Genomic DNA, 25,936 nt, shown 5'->3' on the forward strand with positions numbered 1-25,936 from the left:
ATTGAAAAGTTTTGAAATTGTTGAAAGTTTCATCTTTCAGTTGAAATGACTTTTCATTCACTATCTAAGTTAATTTTAGGTGGGGTTTTTTAAAGGTGAAATGGAAATGCTTCGACTGACCCAATCTTCACAAAAACATCGAGGTTTCAACTTTTGTCCCGATTTGGGATGGGACAGATCTCGAATTCTCATGGGGTGGGACCAGCATTGCCTCGCCAGCTCTGCTGAACAGGACAGGTCACTAATATGCAAACTAGCAGCAGACTAACCTGCCAGTCCCTATACTGTGGAGAGGTCATTGGGCTCAACTTAGCATCACAGGTTAGTTTTCCACAACTTTTAAAGATGAATCCCTGAATTAGCCACAGTTCAGTAAATTCATTAGCCAATTCCCTTAGCACATTTCACATGTCATCTGGATGGAGTAATTTGGTCAGTCTCCAAAGGTTCTTTTTCCTGCTTCTTCCCAGCAGGGTCACTGTCGCCTCCTGGCTGCCTGGGACTTGTTTCTTGTTGAGACACGTTAGAAAGAAGTGGCTCAGTTGCTCAGCTCTTGTAGATTTATCACGGATTTTAATCTCACACTCGTTTATTAATGGCTCTACTTTCTCTCTAAGGCCCCTCTTACTGGGCCAAATCCAGGCCCCGTTGGTGTCACTGGGAATTTTGCCTTTGACTTGACTGAAATGAGGATTCGGCCCCTTTCCCCCTTTGGCGGTGTCAACAGCTGCTCTTCTGTCTGAGCTGCAAAGTTTCACTGGCTCTTTGCCTGCTAACTTGTTTCCTCCTCCATTCCCAGGACAGGCTGGTGACAGTCCCGCTCCCACGCGCCCTGTCGGTGACTAGGCACCTGTTTGTTTGCTCTGTTTTAATGTTCTACACGGATTCCTCCTTCAGGGAACAAAAACAATATATTAGATACATAAGAGACAGTAACGTCCAGGGAGGAAGAAAAGACCTGCTATCCTGTCACCTCTGTATTTGTTGTTCACTAGGGATGGCTGGGAAATTAGTACCGAATATCTAGCATTTAACATAGTATATTAAAGAAGGAGCATCCCAAGGTCATTTGTATTGTAATTTATACCTCAGTTTTTAAATGGTTGTTGCTATTAAACTACATTTTGTGTTTCCGGAACATTGACTAGTTTCCCATTAGCTCCTCCACAAGAATGCATTGAAATGCTTCTTCCCTTAACAAAGCATGAAACGAAACACAGTATTGTGACTCCGTGATGAGATATTTAAAATGCCTTAATGTCTAAAGGGCAAATGGTTCCCTCAGTGAAATGCAGATTTCCCATCTCTGGGCTGGGAGATACAGGCACAGTACCGGCTCCGGCTGCTACAATCCACAAGGGAATTTTCTACAATTTAAAAAGTGATTAATGATCTGAGCTCAGAACTGAATCAAACACCCAGCAAACTGGCGCCCTGGTACGGCAAGCCCACAAAGTCATGCCAGAAGCACTGAGCAATGGTCATGCTGCTGTTCCTGACATGTTGCCAGGAAAGCAATTTCCACACTCCTCTCTGGACTTCTTGTCCTACCTCAATGACAGTGCATAGGGGCAAGTTCTGCATCACTGCTGTGCTAGAGAGATCTTAGGGGTAGGGGGCATCAAAGAACAGAAGCCAGAAATCCCTGAGTTCTAATCCCAGCTCTGTCACTGATGTGTTATGTGCCCATAAACATGCCTCTCTGCCTCAGTTTCCTATCTGTGAAAGGTGATTAATTGGCTAGTGTCTGCATAGTGCTGTCAGCACACAGAGTGCAATAGAAGATTATTGCTTTATGTATTATTTGTAGTGCATAGAGGCCCAATGAACTGGCCATTATAGTAACATATAGTACGAGACAATCTCTACCCCAAAAAGCTTACAGAGTGTGTGTGGCGGGCGGGGGAGGAATACAAGTGACAAGCAAGACAGTGATTATTTTGTATTGGATGGCAATAACCTGAGAGGAATGGGTGTGTGCACGCTTGGGCTGAAGCAGTACTGAAGTAGTGCCGGGTTTCTGCACAGGAATGCATTTCACCCTGCATGCATCTGGTCTGTACCCTGAGCAGGGCATTAAAAAATAAATAAATAACAAGGCTAAACCAAAGGCAGCCTGTTCTTCATTGCAAGAAGATTTCAATAGTGGTGTCAGGCTAATGAAGGCTTTCAAAGACGTTTTTTCTGAATACTCTGAATCCAAGCACCAATTCTTTCATCTCTGAGCTGCATGGGGCAGTGGCTGGCTGTTGCTGACAAACCTAAACATGCCTGGATCTGGGGTCTGAAATTTCAAGACTTCACATGGAACATTTCATCAAAGAGGTAAAACGGGAGCTGGGGGATTTTGACAGCTTGCATTGTCAATTAAAAATTGTGAAAGACTCCCTATGTCCTCCGAGACTGGCCACCCAGTGCACGGGGCCTAGCGCCCACGGAGGCACTACACTCACTGTGAATTATTTATAATTTGTTTTGGAGATTTACTTTGAATTGTACTAGTAAAAAATATTACGACATGGGGCTGCAGTGTTAGCAGTGCAGGAGAAATGCTTGGGAATATGTTTATAGCCAGACCTCAGAGTCTGTGAGATCACTTCAATGACATGCCACTGACAGCACATAACGGCTCTGCTCAGCAGAGAAACTGACTTTCTTTTGCTGAGCGGTAAGGAACCTTTACAGGCACTTGGCTGAGGGGATGAGTGAGCAGTGGATTGCAGGGGCAATGGGTGAGGTTCTCTGGAGCCTGTGCTCGGGAGTCGGCAGGAGGTCAGACTAGGTGATCTGATGGAAACATCTCTCGGTCTAGGGCTATATCTACACTACAGGATAAATTCGAATGAGCTTAAACAGATTTTATAAACAGATATTAAAAGTTGATTGTGCGCTGTCCACACTAGGCACATTAATTCGGTGGTGTGCATCATGGTCCGAGGCTAGCGTCGATTTCTGGAGCGGTGCACTGTGGGTAGCTACTGTAAAATAATGAGGCCAATAACGTCGATTTGCATCCACACTAACCCTAATCCGATATAGTAATATCGATTTTAGCGTTACTCCTCTAATTTTGTAGGAGTACAGAAATTGATTTAAAGAGCTCTTTAAATCGATATAAAGGGCAGTGTAGTGTGGACGGGTGCAGCGTTACCTCGATTTAACGCTGTTAAAATTGGTTTAACAGCGTAGTGTAGACCAGGCCTAGGGCTACACCAGCCCAGGTACTGGAATCACACCTGGGGATGGGGGTCAAGTGCTGAAACTGGAGCTGTGGCTCTGAAGTGCACAGGGTCTGGGCAAGCACACTCTGGCCCTTGCTTTGTTGTCATATGGCTTAGAGTTTGCCTGAAAGACTTTTCAAAAATTGGGCCTGTGCCCTTTGCAGCTTCTTTCTGCAGGCCTGACCAGGTCTTCAGGAGTATGCAGGGGCAGTGGGGATAGAAGTTACCTTCCTGCTAGTTTTTTTTCCTCCTCAGGAATGTCGCTGCTGCTCTGGCCTACTTTTGCTGGAGTTCTCACATCTTAACTGAAGAGATGGGGATGGGGAACCTTTAACAAAACTGTCCATCTCCAAAATGTTAATTGGTCATTGAGATAGAAGTCATGGGAATGAAAACGGACTTTGGAACAGTTTGAGTGGCAGTTCTGCCCCTCTGCCGCTGCTGTGACCTCGCTATTGCCTCTTGTGATGTCACCAAGTCACTAGCCCTCCTGTCACCTGGGGCAGGAACAACCTGGGCTTTACGGTTAAAAAAGAGGAGAGGGCATGGAAAGAAATCTCTTAAAAAAATCCTAGGAACATAAAAACACAGGAACTGCCAGACTGGATCAGAGCCCAGATCTGTCTAGCCCAGTGTCCTGCCTCAGCCAGTGGCCAGTGCCAGATGCTTCAGAGGCAGGTTTAAGTACCTCATAGTCAGCAGACGTGGGATCATCTGCCCCACATAGGTCTCATGCTGGTCTCTGACCTCTAGTCTTGAGCATTGTTCTCAGCTTTAGCTGTTTTCTTTGGTTTACCACAATGCTGATAAGCATCTTTACCAGGGGTTTGGCAGCTGGTATCAAAATGCATCCGGAGACCAAGATGTTGCCCAACAATTCCCAGAGACCCCAAACCAGAATGAGGGAACCCAATCCTGAACTGGACTTATTCCTAATCCGTCCATGGACATGAACACTGAGTTTGGTCCCAGGCACTAAGGTGTAGCCATAGAAGGATACAAATGTTTAGTTCACTTGCCAAAACACATTCAAGATGGCAAGTTTGTTGCTGTGCAGATTTGGGTTCTATTACAGGGAAAAACAGAGCACCTGCTGCAAGGATCCATGTCACCCAGTGAGTCAGTTACTCCTTAAGAAACTCCGAGACGTCTTTGTAATCAGTAGCAGTAATGGTCTTTGATTTGTAATGAGCAAAATCGCTACAGGGAACTTTTCAACTTAGGCTGAGTGGGGTTGGGGAGGTGTGTTAGCGGCTGGGAAGAAAATACAAAGTGCAGAAGGGAATGGTATGAAGGTGGAAGTAAACAAATGATTGAAAGTCACTTGCATTTCAGTGAAGCCCGGCTGGATAAACAGCAAGTCCAGTGTCCTGTGTCTGGCCGTGGAGGAGCCAGGCAGCAGGCAGTAGTGGAACAACCTGCCAATGGGGCTGCACTTGGAACAAAGCAGGGCTACCTTATGTCCCTACACGTCTACCAGTGACAAGTGTCCTGCTGTCAGCAAGGTGAACTGATGTAGATAAAATCCTGCCCAAACCCTCTGCCTAATCTTAGAACCAAATCTCAGCCTTGCTTGGGGTTCGCTAACATTTCCTTTTGTTCCAAAGCAGCTTTGAATTCCATCATTTCAATAGGAAGCAGAAGAAGGACACAAATGACACAACCAGATAGTGGTGAAGGTACCTTCGGCTCAGGCACAGCTGGAAGGTATGGAAAATTCTCTCTCATCATTCCATAACTGCATGGCTCTGTCTCTCAGAGAGATTCCAGAGCCAGCTCTATTCCTCGTCAGCTAGTAAAGGAAGAGGAAACTGAGGCCCATTGTATAGGCAGACAGCATCTGCAAGGTGTTAGCTACCAGACGAGGAGATAAAATGCTTTATTAGTTTTATGATCACACTATGTTTCACAACCTTTTTCCATCACAGGTGGGCAATTTTAGCATCAAAACATATTTGGTGCAAACAGTGCTGCTTAAGGAATAAGTGAAAAATAAAATCTGTAACAGAGCCTGGCAGATCAGAGATTAAGTTAACTTCAATTTGCCAAAGTCCCACTGTACAAGCAATGAATGTGCACAGGAGAAGGCAATATACATCACTAATGTCAATGGACTGAAAAGCAAACTAGAGATGTCCATGGTCACTCGAGCTCCCCTCCAGCTGCACTTCCTGGGTGATTGGAGTTTTAGCTTGACAGTGCAATAACAAGACCGAGGACTTGGCAGTGAAGCAGAGTCCTTCAGAAGAACGTGTCCCCAACTGACTGAGGACAAAGGGGATTCAGACAGGATTTTGTTTCTTGCAAGCATCTGTGACATTCTTAGGGGCGCATTGAGGCCTCAGGCCTGACAACTGTGAGGGTGCCAAGGTCCAGCCCATGCAGGAGGTGATGTAGAACTGGATACCTGTTCGCTATGGAACGTGTTAGAATCTTGGCCCTGTATTCTCAGGCTAGATGGTGTCTGAAAGGGAGAGGAATAACCTTGCTCAGTAACGTACCAAGCCAAGACGAGCATGTAGGCCAAGCTAGATGTGAAAGGCTCCTTGCAGAATTATGCTAGAGGCACATGAATAGTGTTCAGCAATCATGAAGCAAAGACATGACTCAGTCCCCCCGTCATCCTGAAACTCTGAGCAATATCTAATGCGCTATCATGGGGAGGGGGTGTGTGTAAAAATCACTCATAGGGCGAAGTTATCTTTCCAGTGAAGAAAAGGACATTCTCCTCCCAGTCTGTCCAAAGAGAAGAGCCAGACAGATCAGCCAGTGCCAGAATGTGCCAGGCAGAGCTGTTTCCATCACATACTCTCCAGCAGGGGGCACTCTCCCAAAGCCCTGTGTGCGACGATGCAAAGTATCTGGTGTCAAATCAGAAATTACATGGAAGAGGTTAGAGCAGCAAGGTGCAGGCTTCCTGGCTTCTCTTTTGGCCTGCAGTGTGCTGCCTCTACGGTGGTGTGTGACGGGCTGGGGTGGGGGAGGGAGCTCAGAGGAATAACATGTTTCTACTTTGCTAAATCTCTGTTCCCCAGAACTGGTAAGATACTGAGCAAAGGGAGGAGAAAGAACAACCGCTAGCGCGACCCTATCTGCTAAACTAGCTCTGGGTAAAGTACAGGAAACGATCAATTTATCTTGTAACTGAATCAGTTACATTTGTTATACATGTTTGGCTACCAAAGGGATTATTGGAATTCGTGGAAGTGTGCACAGCAACTCATTGGTAACCTAGAGGATTGCCTTAGCAATTAAACCAATGGGAATCATCAGGCTCTCTACTCAAAATGTAACACATTTCATTTCGTGCAGATGACAGAAAATGCATTAACTCTCTCTGTGTTGGCTACAGTTCAGCTGTAAACTTCCCTGTTGAGCTGATACAAAGCAGGCAGGCCATTTATCAAACTCTAGTAAGAGGAAATGCTCACATAAGACATTCATTATAGTGGGCTGGAAATTTTAGGGCAAGATCAGAGCAAAAGTGAGCCTATTTTACTTACACACACGCACACACACACACACTCTCTCTCTCTCTGCCATCCTGCAATCTACTGCAAACAGATAGAGAGAGCTAGGTGCCGGGGAGGAAGACTCTAAAGAACTGTCACTCCCCCGCATCTTATGCTGCTTAGGTACAATCAGACAGCGCTTTCTCTCCTCCAGGTTCACTAATGTGAAATATGCAAAGAGCAGGTGACACTTAGTGTATGCACCAGGCAGGTCTAGTGACAAAGGATGGGCTACTGGGTGAGTAAAGGCCCATTGGGGATGGATTGGCACTGGCATCCCATTAGCAGTAATATTCCTAGGCATTGTGTACCTGCTGAATATAGGCCTTCCCTCTGGAAAGCCGGAAGGATGGACTGCACAGACCTATGGTTCTCTGCAGCCACACTTTTCTGTTTCTAATTTAAGTTTGCTTGAAAGACCATTAGTCGTGTTAGTCTCAGTTTTTTATTGTTATTCCAGGTCTGCTGCTGGAGCTGCCAGAGCCCATTGTGTTCAGTGCCAGCCTGTACACTTATTTCCATCTCTGCTGTAAGTTTCCATAAAACTTCCAAAAATGGGTTGGGAGAAATGCTCTGAGGTCTCCTAATTAATAACCTTTTGATCAGCACTCACTGTCTGAATGCAGATTAGTATGTCACAGAATGAGGTGACTGAGAAAGTTCTGAAGTCATGTGCAAAAAAGCCCAAACAAATAAATATTGTCATTCCTGAACTCCTCAGCAGAACTTTTACTTTCATGAAGTTGTCTCTAGTAACAAATGCCACTAAAGTAGCCCCACGACAACACAGGATTTATCCGGAGAGCTGTGCAGTATGGACATCTGTGCAGGAAGCATCTAAGCAGAGCAGAGCAGGAAAAGCTTTTCCTCTCCCACAAGAATTTTTTGACACTCAACATTTTTCCTGTCCTAAATCAGGATGAAAAGTTGAAAAAATTCATGGAAAAAAATCAGTTCAGGTCAATCAAAACATTTTGTTTTGATAATTTTGAAACATTTCATTTTGATGTTGACCTTTTTTCCTTTTTAAAAACATTTTTTAGTATAAAATTAAGTTAAATGTCTAAACAAAAAGTCATTTTGAACTGAAAAACAAAACTCTTCATTTCCAAATGTCAAGACAGGCTGTTTTTGACAATCAAAAAAAATTTCAAACATTTTTTGAGTTGGAAAATTCATCAAAATCGACCCTTTCACACAAACAGTTTTGTTTTTGACAAATCAGCATTTTTGGCAACATTTTTTCTAAATATTTCTCAACTAGCTCAACATCTAAGTGCTTATCTTCACAGGGAAAATGACTGGAGTAGCTCTGCGTATGGACACTGTGTTCCAGAATAAAAGTCACCTGATGTGTTTCCAAAGCAGAGTAATATTGTGGAATAAAATCACTTTTATTCTGAAATACAGTGTCCACACTGGGAGGAATTTCAGAATAGTTATGCTGGTCAGTTTCTCCATGTAGACAAGATCTTTGGTAATTTGGACCTGAGACTGTTTGATTGATTCTGAGTTTTGAAGATGTAACATTCTATTGTTCCTCACCCACTAATCTTCTGAGCGGCAGTGGTGGTTTATAAATAATTTTGCAGAACTGCTTTTCTTCATTAATGACCAGCGATAGCAGCCCTCTACACTTCTCAAGGACATGTTTGATAGGCAGTTCCATTCTGAGAGATTAAATAGCCATGTTTTAAGCAGCCTGATGATTCCCCAAAGAGACCATATTTTCTAACCATTAATGTGCACAATAGAGTTTATTCAGATGGACAATTGGTGCTATAGTGAATTTAAAGTATAATTGATGTTTTCCAACTGATTTCTGCAGGTTTCTACAGTTCTCCCCCTGTTTCACTCTGGCCCCTTTTCCCATTTTGAAGAAATGCCATAGGATATCTCAGTGAGCAGGAGAACAAGACTCAGAATGAAGAGAGCCGCTTTCCATGCAGATTGTTCCCTAAGCCTGGGACAATGAGATTTCTTTGCTGTGTTTCTTGAGTATGCAGCAGTGGCCAGTTTCGACAATTTAGAAATCAAATGTTAGCATTAGGGAGTCTGATACTCAGCAAATCCAGAGCAGAAAAGGTAGCTTAAAAACTTGTGTATAAGAGTTCACAACTGGTGCTGATGGATTTGGACCCTGTGCTGAGAACTCAAAGGTCAGAGGGTGAGAGCCAGTCAAGGGCTTTTGAAGGTAATTCCTGTGCACCGAGTGTCAGGACTGGAATACCATTGGTCAATAAGTATCATTCAAACGGGTCAAGTCACCGGTCTAAACCACCTCGTTCTTTTGTGCCAATGGCTCTTTCCCTAGATCGCTCTGTCTCTGACATGATGAGTAACATTGGGTATTGTAATGCCCTGGCCCAAATGCCACTGACCTCAGTGGAGGAGGACTGGACTAGTGATGGATCTGGACATAATGGAGCTCAGGATACAATATATTTTACGGTGTCTTTCATCCCATCTTCTGGCATCTCAATAAGCAGGTTGTTTTGAAGCCATAAGGAGTGAGGCATAGGCATGGCCTCTGAATAGAAGCACATGGGGGTGGGGTAGAAGGGGATGCAGATGTCTTTCGCTTTGGGGATCCATGGTGGGCTGAGATCAGCTGCTGAGATGGCAGGCAGGCAACAGCTGAGTGTGTGGGTGTGAGGGAAGAAATCACCAGCAGCCAGCCCTAGACCAGTTTTGGAGCATTCCTAAAGGAAACACAAGAAAGGAAAAATCCCAACCCAGAACAATCTTTGCACTTTATGGGCTGATAAGTACATATTTAGCCCAGATTAGGTTCTGCTATTACCTGGCTTGGTTAGTGATGGTTCCTATCACTGCTGGGTTTGAGCATCTCAGAATCATTAATCATTAACTAAACCTTGCAGCACCCAATGTGGTGTAGGGCACAATTACTGTTCCCATTTTACAGCTGGGAAACTGAGTCACTGAGCCATTAAGCGACTTTCCCAGATCACATAGTGAATCAGTAGTAGAGATGGGAACTGATCAGAACTCCATGTCCTGTGTCTTAACAACATGACCATCCTTTCTCTCAGTGCCTCTTAAAAACAAAATCCTTTGTGCACCTGTTAAAGAGGGGAATGTTGCTACTTACAAGAATAATTGAAAATCTCTTCTTGAGGGAACTCTGTACATAAAAAGAATGAAACGAAACAGTCTGGCCTCATGTTGTTTAGGCAGAGTCTTTGCCTAATACCAAATTAGAAGATCTTGGGCTTTTTCTCTGAGGAATCTGTGTGCAGTTGTCTGCCTTTTGTACACGTAGCAACAATTTTCAGGTCATGACCTGGAATTTTTTGGTATGATGCAGATATATTAACTTTATTAAATTAAACCTATAAAGCGAGAACCATGAATGAGATTACAAAGTGGAGTGACTAAAAGAGAACTAATTAAATGGAAGCAAATGCTGCCCTCTTTGCACAAGTTAATACTCTTATTCTTAGCAACAAGGCAATAGGCTTTAATTTATATTCTCACACAAAAAACAGCTCAGGGTTTTTTCCCCCCTCTCAACACCAAAACACTAAAACCAGAGAAATCCTAAATTAAAGCACTTTTTACACCAACACCTTCCCAATTTCAAGCATTTGCCCCCTGACCTCCATGACATGCAACGAGACCAATACATTACTGCTTTCTAACATGCTCACTTTAATGCAACCTCCTCAGCACCCATGTCACAGAACAGAAAATCACAAAGCTTAGAGTCTGGAGCGTCTATCTGATGACAGAGCTATTCATCATAGAAATTCTAAATCAACAGTGTTAATAGATCACCAATGAACACATCAGCACTTTAAAACATAGTCTCTGCCTCCAGTCTGGAATTGTGTCAGTTTCATACTAGCTAAACAAAATCAGGGTGTTCTCTGTTAGTGGGAGCGGGAAAAAAGAGGGTTAGAGATGGGAGGGGGCCTCTAGTGGACCCCATTTTGAAATAATTGCAACTTAAAAACTAACGCATTTTCTTGAAAATGCCTAGAAAATTAATTCTGAACTCAGAGTAAAGCTGGCAGGTGAGGAGACGCTGTATTATTCATACCTAACAGAGTGATTTAATCCCTGCTTTAAGTGCAAATGTCAACACAACATTAACTAAGGAGCTGCTGTAGCACCTTTGTAATATTCCAGAGGCATCAGGGAGTCTCAGGTATCAATAACAGGCTTGTATTTAGCTGTCAGATGATGAACATAGTGAATGATAACACATTCAATGTCCTACTGCCAAATCTCTTTATCCTTCACTTTCTCTCTAGCCTACTTCATTTTAGATTCCTGCTGGAGCCACAAGAGGGCACCGTGTCACACTCTCCATAGGAATATCTACAGCTGGTTGAAATTTCCTGGATTTTGAGTTTTTTATTCCCCGCCCCCCAACATTTTGATTCAGCACCACAGCCCCACCTCAGGAATTTCCACTGCAGATCAGGTTTCCAGACAGCAATTGAACAGGTCAAACTTTTTCATTAACTATAAAAAAAGAAATTCAATGCAATTTCAACATTTTTCAAAACTTTGACATTTTGAAAAGCTAGTAAAGAGTCTAAAAATAAAATAAAATAAAAAAATCCCTGCACCGTATTATCCCAACCAGCTCTGATGATCTCTTAGTGCTATGGAAAAAATCATTTTTTGAAATGCCCTTTCCTGCCCTGATGCTCTGCTCCCAGCATGACCCTGCCCGGGAGTGCGGTGCAGTCCTAGGCCCCAGTCCTTCCAACCCTTTCCCACGTGTTGAAGTTCAAAATGTGAGTAGGATGACATGCGCGTTGTTAGAGCTGAGCAGGTGCATTACTGGACTGGGGACCCCAGGACTCGGTCCTACAGGCACAGTCACAGGCGCAGTGACTACTGCCGGGTGCAGGCTCAGTAAACTGGAGGAGGCAGTGGGTGGGAGCGGCGAAGGGACTCAGGCATTGCACGGTAGTGAGCGTCCCTGCTGCCGCGACAATCCCAGAACAGCGCTGCGATCCCCCAGGCTGAGTTAAGCCCCCAGGCTCCTGCGCTGGGCATAGGGGGGAGAGAGGGGTGCTAAGAGTGATATCCCCAAATACCAGCATGATAGGTGGGAAGCTGCCTGAGCTAGCCAGCGGGAGACACTGACCACAGGGGTGTGCGCACAGCCCTGCCCCTCTCGGAGCCAGGTGCCCAAGGCAGTGAGTGATCCAGGAATGGGAACCTGGTGCTGGGAGCCAGGAGCCTGAGCCCCCTTTGGAGGAACGAGTCAGCCAGAGGAGGAGGCGGTGAGCCAGTGCCGGGCTGTGGTTGGGAGAGCGGCTGGAGCAGGGGGACTGGCCGCCGGGGGGCGCCCTGACCACCATCTAGAGTGGCCTGCAGGAGGAGTCCTGGCTCAGCAACTAGGCTGCTAAGTGACTACGGGCAAATCACTGCCCCGCTTTGTGCCTTAGTTTCCCCCTCTGTAGCACGGGGACAATGGTTCTGTCCTTTGCAAAGCACTGTGTGGGCTAAGGACAAGCGAGGGACTGGTATTATACTCACAGGATTCAAGGTACTCAGATGTGCTGGGCCCATAGCATGGCCTGCTCTGCTGCCATTGTTCTGGCGATAGGCGCAAAGGATGCAAATAATACGACTGCACCTTTCCATGGGCTTCAGAGCTTGTTCCAAAGACAATGGGGCAAATTCTCAGCTGGTGTAAATCAGCGTAGTGCCACATAGATACTGCTGTACACCAGCTGAGCCTCTGGCCCTGCAACCCCAACAACAAAGCAACACCTACCCCTGGGGCCTGATCCTTTCAAACACTTACACAGGAGGGTGACGATTTGCACCCAAGAATCTCCATTGCTCTCATCTGTGCCAGTGTTTGCAAGAATAGGGCCTCCAAGGGGTGGATGCCAACCCCAAATCCTGGACCAGTCTGGGATTTCCTTTCTGGTCTCCTCCCGTCCGGGTGCTAGAACAGATTCAAACCTGCAGAGCTGGTGACCTGGCCAGGTGAGGCAATGCCCGGCACATGGTATTGTTTGGTACCTTAGTCGTTGATAATGATGTTTTGTTATTTTTTGCATGTTCTTCAGGTGAAGAACCCCTCTTCACTCTGTGACATTTCAGATATACTGGAACCTGTCCAGCCAGCCCGGTCTGAAATCCCCACTGCCACGATGCAGAGGGTCATTCTAGCCGTGCAGCTGCCTTGAACGTGACTGACACATTGCTCAGTTACTGCTGGACGAGATCACTGTGGCAGGGCGGGCTCAGTAAAGGCAATGCATCAGTACATTCTCCTCATCAGACTCACCCTTCCCCCCAGAAAGCCGTCTGCAATGGAACTGACTTCTCACCTTTAACCACGTTATCAGCACAAGGAGATGGTGTTCCTGACAGTTAATCATAGCTTTGTTATCCTTTTTGTCTGACTCACTGTGCAGATTCTACATGATATTCTCTACTGGACTTCAAACCCCCTTCTCTTCCTGTTATTGCTTATTTGTTTCTGGCAACACCTCCACGTGCCAGGCACTGATCCTGAACGTTATATTCAGCCCCGGCAGCGAAGGGTGCCCTCTCACCTGTCTGTTCACCTTGCAGAACAGAAGGTGCCGTTTCTCACCTGTGTGCTATGTCACTGTGCAAACAGTTCCACTTCATAGAGATAAGTACCAAAGTGTTTTGCATCTACTCTGAGTGATGCCACCAACATATTTAATTCTCTTTTCTAGCACGTCTGGTGCTGGAGAGTTCCTTGTATCTAAGGAAGTTATTGAAGTAAGGAATGAACCCTTAGCAAGTAGGACAGCTTTTGAATTAGGAGTGCAATGAAGAGCTTGTTTTATCTCAGAAATTCTTTGAGGAACAGCACGAGGGCTAAGGGGAAAGTATTTCAAGCACTGGAACCAAACCATTCTCAAAACCGCTGGTCAGAGCCCTGTGGATACACTCTTTGCCTAGGATCCATTTTCTAACATGCTGATGCACAACTTGAAAAGAGTCTCGCCCAAGTCAGAAGCAAAACTCCGACTGATGTCACTGAGCCGGCCCTAAGGTTCTTGTTTTGTTTTTTCCCAAAGGATTCAGCATTTAACCCGCTTTAGGAACACAGCCAGAATCAGCTGGCCCCATGCAGGGCAGTAACAGGGCTGCTACCCAGGCACACTGAGACCTGAGTGAAACTCAGGGGTTAAACAGGCTTTTCTCTTTCCCCTGCCAATGCTTCTGCTTAGACCCACAGCCAGGAAAGAAATGTGCAGTGAAGGGCAGACAATGTGAGCGCTGGGACACAACAAGCTGAGCCTGCAGCACAATCTAATACACCCCCAACACACAGGAAAAGGGCACTGGAGAAATGCACGTAACAGATTTTAACTGTGGCCAAATGGTGCCCACTTGTGCACAGGAATGACACCCAGCAGCTTTCATGGGAGCTGCTTGTGCAAATCAGAGCAGAGCCTGGCTCCATTTCCCAAGGCCTGGGGCTGGTGTTGGGAACAGCTTCTGCAGCTATTACTAGGAGATGGGATGAGGCTGCTGCCAACTGGCCTCACTACTGTGAGCAGCCTGGCTTCTCCCAGCTGAGCCTAACGAGCCACCTGACTGGCTCTGGGGAAGGGGCGAGTCTAACCAGCGAGGAGCTGCTCAGTTTAATAGGGAGGGCTGGCAGCAGGGCTAACTAGCCCTGTGCAGTTGGGGATTTAATGGGAGGGGAAGAGTGTTAGCAGGGAGTGAAAGCAAACAGGGTGCAGGTTGGTGCTTTAGCAGCACTTATGGGAGTCCCCTGCCATGGTGCAGCGGCAGCCGCAGCAGAAGTGCTGTTTGTGGGGGGACTGAAGCTAAATTTGTGACCAGAGGAAAGGGCTGGTGGGTTTGGAAAGAGCTGAGGCAGGAGCAGACAAGTGAGCTCTGGCTGCCTGTGGGAAGGGCTGTGGCTCCCCAGGGTCACTGCTGGAGTTATAGCAGGATGCTCAGGTGAAAGGCATGTCCATCAGTGTCCTAGGTCAGGGCCTGCCAGAGGGAGGGGAGGTCCTGTGAGGTCTCCTGCTCTGGTCTCCAATGGAGACCACTAGGGGCCCAGTCGGGGAAGGCTAGAGCTGCCTCCCCCACTGAATGGGGCTGGAGCTGGGAGAGATTTTTACTTTCATCTTAGCCTGCCCTGGACTATGGGGAGGAAGGCGCTGGGGTGGCAGTTACAACATGCTGTGGTTCTGTGGCCTGTGGGACAGTCACTGCAGAGCAGGGGGCTTGGCCATATCAGCTTCTCCCTGAATGCACCCCCTATGTTGGGCACAGGTGAGGCAAGGAGCCCTTTTTCCACTTCCCCACCAAGTGGGGACCCCAGGTGCAGCAGGTGTTGGCAGAGGGCCATTTCCACTTGCTCTAAGACACTCCCCCACCCTTCCCAGAGCTGCATAAAGGGGACCTGGCGTAACGGAGACTTTACCCTGTATCATTACCATGAGGTTGGGTTAACTAGCCTGGAACCTGAGTGTGGTGTGGCTGGGTCTCCACACCTAGCTGCCCTGTCTCTATCGCTGGGCACTAGTTCCTTATTGCTGCCCTGACAGGTGCCCAAACCCTCAGCACCCAGAGCTGCAGAGGAGCTAGAGAATGGACTAGTGCAGGAAATGCTTCAGTTTGGGGCTCAGTAAACAGGTCCTGAGGCTTTCCTGGGCCCTGCCGCTGCAGTAGAGTTAGGGGAGAGAGGTGGTTGGTTGGTCTAAGGAATCCAAACTGCACCCCCCAGCTTGGATTGTTATCACCCGAGTCCCTAAAACACCTCTCTGCACTCCTAGAAATTAGCCACGTTTTCTGGTACTTTATTTAACTCACCAGGGCATTGTCCACATTGGCTGCCTCTCAGCAGGCAGCAGCATACACAGCACCGCAATGCATGAGTCCTCATTTATAACCACCAATCTCCTTAGATCACCTGGGGAGGGAATGATGTCCCATTACACCTGGCTGAACCTCACCACCGAGCCCTGTTAATCATAGAATGTCAGGGTTGGAAGGGATCTCAGGAGGTATCTAGTCCAACCCCCTGCTCAAAGCAGTGCCAATCCCCCAACAGATTTTTGCCCCAGATCCCTAAATGCCCCCCTTTAAGGATTGAATTCACAACCCTGAGCTTAGCAGGCTAATGCTCAAACCACTGAGCTATCTCTCCCACCAAGGTATTGGGCCTGCTTTGAGCAGGGGGTTGGACTAGATGACCTCCTGAGGTCTCTTCCAACCCTTATCTTCTATGATTCCAAGCTGGTAGTTTCTCAAGAAGAATCCCAGCAGCTGTTATTTTTGCAATATCACTTTCCCTGCATAAGAGTATTAGATACTTATTTTAATTATTGGGCTGGGACAGGATGGAGCAATCTGTGTGCAGTACATCCTTCCTCATCAGAGCGTGGTGTTTTCAGGAACCCAGGTGACATGAGTTAATGCACTGCCCTTCATGTATGATGCATTCTCTTTGGAGGTCCACTTGCTAATTAATGATGGAGGATTCTCTCATTCGCAACGATGGAAGTAGATTATTTTGCACTGCAAGCAGAAAAATGCATAATTTAGCTACTGTCTTATTTTTAACCTCTGGGGTATTAATATTATGAGTGGTGAAAGTTAAAGACCCAATGAAACATGGTCCTCACATCCTCCCTGACCATTAGCTGGGTATGATGCACAAAAGGATAAACCTCCACACACATCGCCTCAAATCAGACCTGAAGCAACCACCAGTGTTAGGAAATAACAAATCCTTCCTTCCCCAGATGCTCAGAAGGAATGCCTTGGGCAACTCAACAGCCCAACAGATTTTAAAGCGAATTGGCTGGGAAACATTCCCAACCCATAGATTTGACCCCTGGTTATTTTAGCCTTGAAATACTAAAGGTTGGAGGGTCATTCCCAGACTAAGAACCATCCTCACATTTCACAGCCTACTCCAAAGGCACTGGCCTGGGTCAGAGCGACATAATTCGGATTGCTGCAGAGATCTGCTCAGATGAATGTGTAGAAATTACAAAGAAATAGAGCTGCAAGCTCTTGATAAAAGGGTAGTGACAGCATCATAAAGCATCCATTCCAAGCGATCCTCCTGAAAGAACTAAATCTAATTAAGTAGCCACCTTGCTGGATTCCCATTACTAATACAGATGCTATCAAGTTCCTAGGCACTAACAAATGTCTCCGTGGCTGCTGCAGGATTCTGTATGTGCTGGTTCGAGTTAAATGGCTACAATCCTTTTTTAGCAGTTTCATTCAGAGCTTGAGATGCCTAAATCTTGCTTAAATGTGTGACACTTAATGGCAAAGTTTAGCCCTGTAGTGGGGGCCTACGCTCTAGCTGGGTGGCTGGTTTATGGGCTGCATCCCAGATGGATCAGCCTGGCATCATGCTGCACACCCAGCTAGACCTGTCATCCTGATAATGATTGTAATGACTCTTTGCCATTTGTTAGGGTGGCCTTGATGCCTGTTCTAGGAGACTGACTCTCAGCAAATGCTGCAGGACCATTTTTCTGCACAGCTTCTGCACCCTTCCATTTCGAATTCTTGATTCCCAATACGTAGCTGACCATTCGGTGGCCACTAGCAGAGATACCTTTTCAGGATTTTCATGGTTTCCACTGGAAGGAGGGGAATGTTGAATGGCTTCAAAACGGCTCCTGTTTGCTAAGATCAATGGGCACACTAAGCCAGTTGCATGCTGAAGTACCACGACTGGGAGACACTGCCACTAGGAGGTGGTTTTTGAGCTTGTATATTACATCCCTTTGCCTGCCTGGTCTAGTTACATTGTAAGCTCCTGGGGGCAGGGACTGTCTCTTTACCATGTGTTTCTGTGGCGCCCAGTGCTCTGTGGGCTCTGCTCTCAAACAGTGCCCGTGTGAGCACAAATAATCATCAGAAAGGAGGCATGAGGCTGTGCTGTGAGCAATGCTCCATTCCCTCCACCCTGCTCCAGATGCACATTGGCTGCATCCGTTCAGCCTGGCCCTCGGAGGGAGGCAGGTCAGAGTCACAAAAGCAATGCCCCGAAAATGCTCTGGAAGAGAGTGAATCTCTTCCCAGAGTCCACACTACAAACAGAAGACAACAAAGAAGACACCCTGGTTATATGCATCATTAATGTGAAGTGAGCCTCTGTGGCTGTCGTGAACAAGAGGGAGGCTGTGGATGAAACACAGAACTCTACAGTTTGCTAGGACAGTTCTGAGGCCTACACACAGAATTCTGTCCCACCCGCCCCACCCTGCTTTAACATGGGATGTTGTTTTGGGTGGATGGCAACACCCCACCCCGCATTCTTCCTAGCACCGTTCTAAAGGAGGCGGCACCATGAGCCAGTCTTAAAGAAGCCCGTTTCCAGAATCCTGAGCAGACTCGGACTGAGCCGAGTGTCTCTGGGCCTTCTCTCCACCCCAGCTACCCCCGGAGTGCAAGACAGGAAGCGAAGAGCTGGCTGGGGTGCTGTCTGGAACTCAGCCATGCGTTGCTATGTGCAAAGCTCCCTGGAGAAGTCCAGCTGCACTACATGAGCATTTTGCACTGGCTGGGCCAGTTACGTAAACTGTGCGGGGACCCAAAATAAATGGATGGTCTGACTGGGATGGGGATTTGATTTAATTATTATTGCAAGAGGCCCTAAGGGCCTCCCACCTGTTTGTCCCCATTGTCCGAGGTGCTGTAGAGACACAGACACAGCTGCCAGGCCCTGCTCCCACAGATTTACAGGTCAAAAGAGCAGCTGGCCCTGGTGGAGGGAGGAGAGGATGGCCAGTCACAAAGCTCCCAGCTGAGCCTAGCTGTGTGCAGCACTGGCAGGGGGATACAGGAATCAATCGCAGCAAGGCCAGTAACGGGCTCCTTGGGCTGGGTGCAGGGTGCTGTCTAGACAGATAAACTACCCAGGGCCAGGAGCTGGAGGCTGACAGCTATGGGAATGGTAGTCCAGGCCAGTTCAATGATGGTTCATCTTTACACATTACAACAGTCTTCCTCTGCGTGAAGCCACAAAACAATGTAATAAGAAATGACCCTCTGAACTTTACCCCTGCTGGCCCATATGTGTGACTTGAGAGAGGTGTTAGTTCAAAGCCACGGATTTATTAAATTTAAATACTGTCAGCATTCTAAGCTGACCTCAGCTGTTCCCGTGTGTCACGGCTGTGTTACGACCAGCCCGCTCCACAGCTGTTTTCAGCGGTTACTGTAATTCTACTTGACAGCCTGATGACAGGGGCTGAAAAAGACCAAGCGGCCTCGGGAGAGGCCTGGCTGGTTGGAATACTGCGGCCACTTTTAATAAGACTGACTCACTCTTTTCAAAGACAGTGTTTTCTTCCCTTATCGCTGCAAAGCCTCCAGTGTGTCTGGACACAGAGGTAATCTAAAGTCTGCAATAACATTAGAGCAGATGAATGCGCTGGCTGACGGCACAGAACTAGCAGTTACTGCCAGGACAATGAATGAGTGTACACGCGCACCATCACTTCCAGCCGGGGAAGAGATCAGATCAGATGTGCACGGGAAGACGTCAGTACTTGCACACGGAGTGCTGTGCATTGCTGCAATACATAACCTACTGTAAACAGAGATGGTTAACAAGGATACTTTTTTTCCTATCTAAAAACTGACTTAGGGGCCTGTTGACACTATCACTCCAGGAGCACGTTATCATGCACAATGAGAGATGGTGCTCTTAGCCTCTGCTGAAACACACTGTCTGGTAACCAGAATTCCTCCTGACTCTCTACACTCCACAGCAAGTCAGTAGTGTGATTAACACCACACACCAACCCCACTGACACCGAAAACCACACCAAAATGCCTCCACACTGATTAGGGTCACAGGCACCTTTTTCATTGATTTTAGTTTTTTAACCTTAAAAATTTTCAAATCAAAAAGTTAGTTTGCGCCAAATAATAATAATAAAAAATAAAGAGGAAATTCTTCCTTTTGAAAATGTCAGAACAAGGCATTTAGAAACTTTATTCAAGATGTTTTTGAAATGGGAAATTTGTCTAAACTGGCCCTTTCTGTGAATAGTTTTGGTTTTGACAAGTCAGCATTCTCCAATGAAAAAACACATTGTTTAACATTCCTGACCAGCTCTCATTATGAACAGATAAAACAGTGATCGTGCAGGGGCTGATTACGTTCCCAATCTGCACACATGGGGCACACAGAGAAATTCAGCCAGGTGCCTGTCTGCCTCTGGGTTGCTGAATTTGTGACCCATTGTCATCAGTGAAGTTGCTCCTGCAGCTGGTAGCCAGCACGGGAGGTACAGTAGGTTTCTTTGCTGAAGGAGGAGGCAGTGTCTCTGTGCACAACATTAGGCACTCCAAAATAATTCTCCTACAGTTTATTTTACAGCCAAGCGAAATCTCTGCACAGCAGCGTGGCCGAGAAGAGTCTGTAGTGCTGGTGGTGTGTTAAGAGGGCTATCAGTAAGGAAGCTTACTCGATAATCAACATTTAAAGGAATAAAAGAGCAGGATCTTGTGTTCTTCAGTCTCTCTCTCTCTCTCTCTCTTCCACTTCTCCCTCCAACTTCCCCATGAATTTTCAAATAATACAAAGACCTACATAGATTCATAGACTTTAAGGCCAGAAGGGACCATCGTGACTCCCCAGAGGCAATCTGAAATATTTTTAAATGCTGTTAAATTGGCCAGGTGCAGGGTTTTTATGCTCAAACTATTGTGGCCTGAGTATTTTATTTTAAAATTTACATCTGTGTCACTAGCAACACTCAGCTAAGGTTGCCATAGAAACCCCCCATTACATGGCAAGGATGCTAGCAGCGAGTTCAGAAATGTGTAGAATGGAAGCCCCTTGACTAATGGGAGGCAAATGCATGTTCTTTCCCCACAGCCTGTCAGGCGTGGCTGAGACACCTGTGCTAGTGACAGAACATGTAAAACCTCACCTGCCTCGCTCTGGGCGATCAGCCTAATGTCTCTGTGACATTCCCCAGAGTACCATCTGGACCACTGAACAGCTGTGTCCCCTCAATTCTGTAGCCTGGGGTGCCTTTTACACTGCTTTGCTGTGCGAGCAACCACTCCTGGTCTGCTCACACCCAGCCTCCAGCATGTAAATCTCTCCCAGCTACACGATATGAGTGCCATGGCCAGCCCCCCCATGAATTACACTGCACAGCAAGACCAGCAAACTTCCAGTCTCAGACTTCCCCCAGAAACGTGCATCTTGTACTGCCCAGCACCTTCCTGGACAATACAAGCTCATAGAAAGCCAGTCATTTCAGTAATAGAAAATGATATGCACAAATCTCATTACCCCAATTGAAGTTTCCCAAACACGTCAGTCCAAACACACTGGTTTAGATAAAACCAATTTATTAACTGCAAAGGGACAGATTTTAAGTGATTACAAGTAATGAGGCATAAGAGTCAGAACTGGTTAGAAGAAAATAAAAGGTAAATCACATTAATATCTAAAGGCATGTCTTCTTCGCTAGCAACGTTAAAGTGCTGCTGTGACACCACAGCTCTATTAGCACTATAAAAAAACACTAGGGGAGTAGTTCCCAGCGCTGGTGCACTGTCTACACTGCCACTTTACAGTGCTAAAACTTGCAGTGCTCTGGGGGGGGGGGTTTCACACCCTTGAACGAAAAAGTTGCAGTGCTGTTAAGTGCCAATGTAGACAAGCCCTAACCTAACAAGCTAAATGAATTTAAAACAAAAGGTTTCTCTCACCACATGTTCTACCTGTCTGACTTGATGAATCTTTCAGCCAGGATCCCTCCCTAGTCCAATGGTGCTTCCTTTGTCCTTCAAGTGTTGTCAATACCGTGAGTAGAGGTGAAGGGAGATACGTTTCGGGGCATCTGTTCCTCATTTTTATCACATTTCCTTTTCTTTGAGAATCATCTCCAGCTGGGGTTCAGGGGACTGAAAGGCTGTGGGGACAGGACCCTCCAACTGTTTCTTTACCAATGTGTAAGTTTCTTGCTTATACTCTTTTTCCTGCCAAAAAATTACCCCTTAACCAGATGATAGTCCATTTGATTTTGTTGACACCTGACTGAGATGTCAGTTTGCCTTTTGTTTCTGAGGAATTGGTTTGTGTCTGTGTTTGCAGACTTGGAATATGTCATACAATAGAAGCCTATAACTTTACATACAATGCTGCCAAACATTTTTACCGGGACAATAATGATCAACAAATTATGAGTTTTCAGATGATACCCTAGAAGACACACTTTGTACAAAATCTATTATAGTTTTGTATAAAGGGTGAACATAGGGATACAGACTGTCACAGTCCCCAACTATGATTAATTTAAAGAATACATTTATGCTATGCACAAAGCAGGCCATTGTCTTACCCTCACTAATGACGTCAAGTTAACCACACACAAAAGGACTGAGATGGACAACGGCAAGGCAAGAGAGAATAAATGTTCCCCGAAGTTCATCCTCCTGCCTGCTGTCTAGTGACCTCTGCTGTCAACAAGATAATCTGGGTGCGGGCTTGCACTTACCTACAGGCCAGAGGGACATAGTACAGGGCAATGTCTAGCAGAGAAGAAGAGAGGTGCAGTCAGGGTGCCTCTCTAGGCATTTCTCCCACTGACATGTTGCTATCCTGATCATTTGATTAAAGGGCTGGGATCTGTTTGTATAAGACCAGCAATGTGGACCTGTAAATGGGGTCCTAACACACCCAATGGGATTAATGTTCATTGCAGAAAGTAGGTTTTCTGGGGCCTGAGCACTGGCAGTCTCCATTGTTTTCCTCTGGAGTTGAGTGCCTGGCATTTTGGGAAACCTGCTCCCTTGCATTTCAGTTTCCTATTAATGGCGATAAAGCATTGGGTAATTACAGTGTATTAAGGAGATTGCATCAAACACTATGTATAGGAGAGGGATGTAATGTGGGTTGGGTTTTATCTGATCTGTATCTCTTGTTTCTAGTTATCTGCAGAGAAATACAAGAGGAAATAAATTTTCTCCCATATCTTCTGTACTTAATCAGAGATGGCTCCTTGGTGAGATTGCCAATGCTATTACTGTACTAGTAAGACAAATACATTTATATCTTTAGAGAAGGAGGAAGTATGAAGAGCCATTTTCACAATGACCCTCCTTGCTACCCAGTCCTGGAAAAAGAGCAGAATCCCAACATCTTTGCACATCTCAGATCCACTTTCCTTGTGGCCCACAGAAATAATAATTGGATTGCATTAGAGGCATCTGACCAGCAAGCACATCATTATTTTGGAATGGCTCTGTCATAAACAGATAGTTAAGGGTTAACGTCTCTTTTGCCTGTAAAGGGTTAAGAAGCTCAGTAAACCTGGCTGACACCTGACCAGAGGACCAATGGGGGACAAGATACTTTCAAATCTTGGTGGAGGGAAGTCTTTGTTTGTGCTCTTTGTGTTGTTGTTGTTCGCTCTCAGGACTGAGAGGGACGGGACATCAATCCAGGCTCTCCAAATCTTTCTGAATCAGTCTCTCATGTTTCAAACTTGTAAGTAATTAGCCAGGCAAGGCATGTTAGTCTTATGTTTGATTTCTCAACTTGTAAATGTTTCTTTTTGCTGGAAGGATTTTACCTCTGTTTGCTGTAACTTTGAACCTAAGGCTAGCGGGGGGGCCCTCTGGTCTATAAGAATCTGATTACCCTGTAAAGCGTTTTCCATCCTGATTTTACAGAGATAATTTTTACCTTTTCTTTTTTTTAAATTAAAAGCTTTCTTTTTAAGAACCTGATTGATTTTTCCTTGTTTTAAGATCCAAGGGGATTGGATCTGGACTCACCAGGGATTGGTGGGGGGAAAGGAGGGAGATGGTTAATTTCTCCTTGTTTTAAGATCCAAGGGGTTTGGATCTGTGTTCACCAGTGAATTGGTGAAGTCCCCCAAGGCAACCCAGAAGGAAACAAAAAGTGCCCCAGACACTGAAATTCTGGGTGGTGGCAGGGTTACCAGATCTAAGCTAGTAATTAAACTTAGAAGTGTCCATGCAGGTCCCCCACATCTGTACCCTAAAGTTCAGAGTGGGGAAAGAAACCTTGACAGGCTCATTTAAAAAGACCCTGGGAACATGTTTACAAGTTAAAAGGCTAACAATAGAAAGAGACTCAATGAATCGGAATACATTGTATGCAGTGTAGGAGAGCGTATAAAGCCAGGGGGCAGGCAAGGAGTCACTGGAGCCATTAAGAAGAAAGCAATAGGAAGAAAGTGACAGTGGAGATGAATGAATTCTTGGCTTCTCTGCTCGTATCCTAAAGACTGGGCTACAATTTCCTAGGCAGGGAAGTGAAATGCTTCCTGATCACCGCAGAGCAGTGAGAAAGCTGGAACTCTTCAAAGCCAGCAGCGCGCCAGGTGCAAATAAATGACACCCGAGGATTTTCAAGAAGAAAACTGGGGGAGGAATGGTGTTACTGGCCAAAGTTTTTGAGAGCTGATGCTGAGAATAAATGAAGACGTGAAAGAACTGGAAGGGAGCAAACCTCTTCACAAGGGATTAGAGGAATTATCGACCCTGACTGGAAATGGAAACAACTGGTCTAGGGAGACTAGTGAAATGGTCTTAAAGGAAGAGTTTAGCTCTCTCAAATGCTCTGTGCCAAACAGTCACACCTCAGAGACTGAAATGTGCAGCCAGGCTCCTCTTTGTCCCTAGTCTTACCTCGATCTTGAGTAAACATTCACTGTGCACTCCCCTTCGGTGTAACCTGCAGCATTAGCGTTGCCCTCCTGAGACACAGGAGGAGTTTTCAGGAATACAGGATCCTTCCAATCTTCATCTTCACGGAATGCTCTCGGATACATGTCTCAGGTCTGTGTTCCGCTGCTGGGCTGCAGCCTGACAGATGCCTGAAAATGATACACTTCTCTTCCAGTTCTCCTCCCGCACCACCATTTCTATTGGGATCATAGATTCTTTCCCCCGGGTTGCTAAATGGAGCCCAAATGAACATGCCTCTGACTCTTTCTCATGGATTCACATCAGCCATGTCAGCCCAACTCTGGCAAAAGCCAGCCTGGCCAGCGGCAGCTCCCATGGCTTTAGTGGTGTTTGCTGGGGCTCCAGGTCATGGATTTGTCAATGTCTGTGGCCTGAGAGCAGCAGACAGCTATACTTGTGTTTCTAACCCAGTTTGCCCCAGTTATTGTAGAGGTCTGAGCTTTGAGTGTGGTGTGATCTAACACATATCTGTGCTTCAATACCACAACACCAGGCCTGGCATAACTGATGGTGACAGAACGGTGCTGTAACACCCAACCTACGCTCTGCTGACACGTCGTATTCAAACAGATCCCAAGCACAGCAGCAAAGACCTCCAGATCTCTGTGAGCTGAATCATCCAGTTCCATCAGTGTCCATATCCATAGGAGACATTTCCCCAATTAATCAGTGAAATTAATTATCCTGATATTTCTGTGAAAATACAATAAGCTGGTCCAGATCACAGAGCGGGTAAGTGACTCTGTGACATAGGTGACGTTCCATTGACACAGACATATCAACTTAATCTCAACATGTCTTATTATTTTTATTTCAGGCATATAAGCAGGGAATTGTTTCTACCATATAAGGATCAGATAAGCCCCCTTCTGGAAAAATTAACACTGTGACCTTGAAAATACCTCAGGATGTGCCAACCAACCTTGAAAGTCCAGTCTCACTCAGATGCAAAACCAACGCATACAAGTTAGTCTGTTTTTCTTTGTAAACTACAAACATGAACCACTGGGCTTGGGCCAAGCAGATCCCACATTCCCACATCATGCAAATACGAGTCACTAGAAACCTGCATAAACAAAGTGCTGCAGACTGTGTCCTTCCTTTTGCCCACTGCCCAAACCCCCTATGAAATCAGCACGCTCTAGAATAGTCATATGCCCAGTCTTCTGCCATCCCGATCCTGGCCCCAACCACCTTTACTTTGGAAAACATAAACTATCCATGTGTAGGGTTAAAGTTTTGACTGTCAACCAGGGCAATACAGTAAAGGAGAAATCGTTCTTATCCCTGTGAGCCTCTGCCCATCACTATCACTCTCCACCTCGCTGATGTGTAATCCTGCCTTGATACAGGAGATTGAATGTTTTGGCAGCTTTTCAGGATACCAGTTGAACCAGGGGTAGCAGAAGCTCCTTACATCTCAGCCAATCATCTGACCCAGTCATCTATACTGGGCTATAAAATTCCATGGAAGAGTGTCTGTGTCTACAC

The sequence above is a fragment of the Gopherus evgoodei genome, chromosome 13 (assembly GCF_007399415.2).
Source record: "Gopherus evgoodei ecotype Sinaloan lineage chromosome 13, rGopEvg1_v1.p, whole genome shotgun sequence".
Classification (NCBI taxonomy): Eukaryota; Metazoa; Chordata; order Testudines; family Testudinidae; genus Gopherus; species Gopherus evgoodei.